The following is a 6,000-nucleotide window of genomic DNA, read 5'->3' on the forward strand; positions in this document are numbered from 1 at the left end:
ATAAGGAGAAGGCTGAAATTATGAGTTGGAATAGTACCCCCCCAGTACAGGGCGCTAAACAAAAAATGAGGTATTTAGGAATACAGCTTACACAGAAACTAGCAGACACAGCCAAAACCAGCTGGCAGATGGTAGTAAAGGAAGTCAGTAAGCTATTATCAAGGTGGGTGACTCTCCCTTTGAACATTTATGGAAGAGTGAACCTTATAAAAATCACCATCCTCCCCAAAATAACCTTTTTGTTTAACAACATACCATTACAATTTGACCACAAAGACATCGCTAACCTACAAGGCAAAATAGGTTCATTCATCTGGGCCACAAAATCTCCCAGAATCGCTTGGAGGAAGTTGAGAAGGGGACTGAAGTTGGGTTGCCTTGCACTACCAGATCTTTTGATGTACTGCTAAGCCTTCCAGCTTAAGAACTTTAGAATTTTGGCGAACAGGCTTGACTCCTCGCATGGTCGCCTATTTCAGGCAATGTTAACAGACAAGTCACTTAGCTCGGAATTTTTTCTTTACAAATTAGGCCATCAAAAATTCTATAAAAAGGTCTGCCTGAAAATTCTGCAGGCTGCATTAAGAACCTGGCTGTACCTCCGGAAAGTCTTGCAAATCCCCTACTATAATATGCATGCTCCCATTTGGGACTCACCCGGTACCCCCGATTGTTGTTAGACAGACTGGCAACCCCTTTGAGAGAGGCGGGTGTTGTAAAGTGGGAAGACCTTAGTATTAACTCTCAACTGCTTGACTGGGAACCATTAGTAAATCTAACTGGGGGGTCTCTAACAAGATTTAAGTTTTATCAGTTGTCCTCATGGTGGGGGGGACAAGATTGGGGGATGCAGGAGGGGCCCCAATTTCTAGATCTTATTGATAGAGGCAGTGTCTGGAGACGTGAGGTTGCCTTTTGGTATAATACTCTGATTGGGGCAAAAGACACTTTAACTTCCGAAATATCCGACCTTTGGAGTGGAGATCTAGTAGAAAATCCGGAGGTAATCAGGAAAATTTGGACAGATGCATTTGTAATATCACAAAAGACAATTAAACCAGCTAACCTCAGAAGGAATCACCTATTTACAACTTACAGGGTATATTGGACTCCGGCCAAGCTCTCCAGGTTATCAGCAGAGAGATACTGTTGCCCAAAGTGTAAGCTGAGAGCAGCTGATGACCTGCATATGTTTTTTGAGTGCCCACAAATCACCAGCTACTGGAGACAGGTGTGTGGTTTTTTGGAAGAGGTTTTGCTAATATCGATCACCTGTTCCCCCAGATTAATCTTTTTTGGTCTCCCACCTGGGTACTTGCTTAACAACCCAGTCACCCAATTTATCTTCTATGTAATCATGATTGCAAGGAGAGAAATATGTAGAGAGTAGAAGCCGGAGGCTACTCCAAAATTTGCAGAATGCCTGAGGAATGTCATGATGATAAGTCAGTTTGACATGGCGTGTGGCGGCGTAAGTGCTAGCAAAGTGTGGTCTGCTTTAAGTACTTGGGTTGAAAAATAATCGAAGTCCAATGATTATGCCAGAGGTTATAGGCCTGGTCCTCGCAGGTAACGTGTCGAAGGGGAGTTGGACTAAGAAATAGCCTGCCTCTGGGCGATCTCTGTATGCGTTGCACATTGCATCAAGGGCGGAATCCAAGAAAACTAAGTGTGCAAGTGGCACGGAGTGATCTCACTTAGAGGTTACATCTGCTGGTGGCATGTATGAGGACAAAAAAAAAAAGTTGCAGAGTGCCAGGAGGACTAACATGCTTAAAGTATCCGGCCTTTAGTTCCATGGCAGTACCTAGAGTTTCAGCAGCATCCTGCTAAAGGAGAATTTTCTTCTCAAAAAGTGGAAAGGCCCCTTTTTACATTAGGACTTGAAATTTTTGTTCAAGAAAGTGACAAAGGCCCTTTCTGAGTGGGATTTAGAAAGATTTTCTAACTTTTTAGCTTCCAGAATGTCACCAGGACCAATCCACTTGGTGTAACTGACCTAGGCTGCATCACGGTCGACTTGAAATTGCACCTTGACCCCTGCCTACCGTTTCCATAGACTATCATTGGCGCTCAGTGCTTTTTGGCACTATTTTTGCTAAAAACGCTAACATTTCAAATCCCCAGTTCCCCTTTTTGGATTTTTAGGTCAAGCCTACAGCATTGCTTTAGCAATGCTTGTTTGGCAAGATTATAGTACGGCTTTCAAAAGTGTACCCAAACTGCGGATTAGGTACAGTTCATGTGAGCCAGGCACGTGCACATCGCCAGCCACATCATACACCATTTGTCTGAGCCTCGGCATCAGACTTCAAAGGAATCCGCTTCCCCGCCCCCCCATCAGACTTCAAAGGAAGCCGCTCCCCCGCCCTACCACACAATGCCGAGAGCTTGTTAGCTTTACTTTCTCTCTCCTTCCTTGATCCCTTTCTCCTTCTCAACTCTCTCCGTCCACACTGAGTCACACACCTTTGCAGTCCTTCTGTTTCCACCGACTGCTTGTCCCTGATTTCCCTATGCCTTACTTGCTCATTTCTTCTTTCTCCTCCATCTCCCCTCCTGCTGCCTCTGTGCCACCTCGCATTTCTTGACCAGTGTTCGTCACCTCTCACGTACTGCGCCTTTGTGCTGTGCCATCTTCTTTGCTTCGCATTTCTGCCTTCCCATGTCTATCTAAAATCCCTTACTTTACCCTATTTTGCCACCACCTTTTCTCACCCCTTGCTCTATTTCTATATTTTCACTTTTGTCCTGTGTCGTCCATCTCCTGCCGTCTCTGTCTCCTCGTCCGTTGTGTAATCCCCCGATCTTCTCCCACCACGCAATGCCGAGAGTTTGTTAGCTTTAATTTCTCTCTCCTTCCTTGATCCCTTTCTCCTTCTCATCTCTCTCTGTCCACACTGAGTCACACACCTTTGCAGTCCTTCTGTTTCCACTGACTGCTCGTCTTTGATTTCCCGATGCCTTACTTGCTCATTTCTTCTTTCTCCTCCATCTCCCCTCCTGCTGCCTCTGTGCCACCTCGCATTTCTTGACCTGTGTTCGTCACCTCTCACGTACTGCGCCTTTGTACCGTGCCATCTTCTTTGCTTCACATTTCTGCCTTCTCATGTCTGTCTGAAATCCCTTACTTTACCCTATTTTGCCGCCACCTTTTCTCACCCCTTTCTCTCTTTCTATATTTTCACTTTTGTCCTGTGTCGTTCATCTCCTGCTGTCTCTATCTGCTCCTCCGTTGTGTAATCTCCCGATCTTTCCTCTTTCCTTTCTTGGATGCATGTCACTGCTCTCTGCTTCTCTCCTATCATCCTGTCAAGAGTGTTGTGTTTGCCCTCTGTCTCTTTGTTCACTTCTTCCCCTCTGGGCAGTTTCCCATTTGCAGTGCATGAATATTTATGACAATATATTAAATATGCCCTTGTGTCGAAGGAATTCTCTGAGAATTGATAGAACCATTGTGGTGGGGTGCAAATTTTACAAAATGTGCATTCCAACGATTTCCAAAGGTAATTTATTTGTAGGGGGAGGGGTTGTGATGGCATTGTGAATTATTCTACTGCAGCCTTCACAAGGAATTTGCCGGAGGTTTGATGCGCTACAGCTGCTGCATTTTCATTATTACCTCCTTGTCAGTCTTCCCACACCACACAACCCCCCCACACACACAACCCCCCACACACACAACCCCCACACACACAACCCCACACACACAACCCCCCCACATACACACCCACAACTACACAACCCTAAACACACAACCCCCCAACACACACAACCCCACACACACACAACCCCACACACGCAACCCCACACACAACCCCACACACACAACCCCACACACAACCTCACACACACACAAAACCACACACACAAAACCACACACACAACCACACACACATGCACAACCCCACACACACACACACACAACACCACACACACACAACCCTCCACACACACAACCCCAAACACACACATACACATAACCCCCCACACACACAACCACACAACCCCAGACAAACACACACAACCCCACACACACAACCACACAACCCCACACACACAACCCCACACACACAACCCCACACATAACCCCACAATCAATCAATCAATCAATCATGGCATTTGTATAGCGCGCCACTCACCCGGAAGGGTCTCAAGGCGCTGGGGGAGAGGGGTGCGTTACTGCTCGAACAGCCAGGTCTTGAGTTGTTTCCTGAAGGAGAGATGGTCCTGGGTCAATCGAAGGTGGATGGGGAGGGAGTTCCAGGTCTTGGCTGCCAGGTAGGAGAAGGATCTTCCTCCGGCGGTAGTTCTGCGGATGCGTGGTACGGCGGCGAGGGCGAGGCTGGTCGATCGTAGCTGGCGGGTGGGCTTGTAGAAGGTCAGGCGGTCGTTGAGGTACTTGGGGCCCAGGTCGTGGAGCGCCTTGTGTGCGTGGGTGAGGAGCCTGAACGTGATCCTCTTGCTGATGGGGAGCCAGTGTAGGTCTCTCAGGTGGCCGGAGATGTGGTTGTGTCACAACACACAACCCCCCCACACACACAACCCCACACCACACAACCACAATTCCACACACAAACAACCCCACACCACACAACCCCCCACACAAGCACAACCCCACACACATACACACCTCCACACACACACAACCCCCCACACACAAGCACAACCCCACACACACACACACAACCCTACACACACACAACCCCCCAGACACCCCTGGTCCACACAACCTCCCCACACACACACAAACACAACCACACACACGCAAACCCCCCCCACACACAGAACCCTCCACAAACACATACAACCCCAAACAAACACACACACAACCCCACACACACCCAACCACACACATACACACACCCACACACACACAACCACAACCACACACACACAACCCCCACACACACAAACCCCCCCCCCACACACACAACCCCACACACACAACCACACACACACAACCACTCACACACACACAACCCCACACACACACAACCACACACACACATTACCACACATGAGGATAGCAAAACATAGCATAGCAGAACAAAACATAGCATAGCATGACAAAATATAGTATAGCATAACAAAGCACAACAAAACATGGCATAACAAAACACAAAAAAACATAGCATGGCATGACAAAACATAGCATAAGAAAACATAGCATAGCATAACAAAACACAACAAAACATAGCATAGCCTCACAAAACATAGCATAGCATAACAAAGTATAGCATAACAAAACAAAACAAAGCATAACATAATACATAGCACAGCATAACAAAACACAACAAAACATAGCATAGCATAGCATAAAAACATAGCATAGCGTAACAAAACATAGTATAACAAAATATAGCATAGCATAACATAGCATAGCAAAACACAACAAAGCATAGCATAGCATAACAAAACACAGAAAACACAGCCTAGCATAGCTAACAAAACATAGCATAACATAACAAAACACAACAAAGCATAGCATAACAAAACAAACAAAACAGAACAGCATAATAAAGCATAGCATAGAATAACAAAACACAACAAAGCTTAGCATAGCATAACAAAACACAGCATAGCATAACAAAACATAGCATAGCATAACAAAACACAACAAAACATAGCATAACAAAACATAGCATAACATAACAAAACAAAGCTTAGCATAACAAAACACAATAAAACATAGCATAACAAAACATAGCAAAACACAACAAAACATAGCTTAGCATAACAAAATACAACAAAACATAGCATAGCATAACAAAAAATAGCATAGCATAACAACATATAGCAAAGCATAGCATAACACAACAAAACATAGCATAGCATACCAAAACATAGCATAGCATAACCAAACACAACGAAACATAGCATACCAAAACATAGCATAACAAAACAAAACATAGCAAAGCATAACAAAGCACAGCATAACAAAACAAAACATAGGACAACATAATACATAGCATAGCATAACAAAACACAACAAAACAT

The sequence above is a fragment of the Lissotriton vulgaris genome, chromosome 3_1, assembly GCF_964263255.1.
Source record: "Lissotriton vulgaris chromosome 3_1, aLisVul1.2, whole genome shotgun sequence".
NCBI classification, from domain to species: Eukaryota; Metazoa; Chordata; class Amphibia; order Caudata; family Salamandridae; genus Lissotriton; species Lissotriton vulgaris.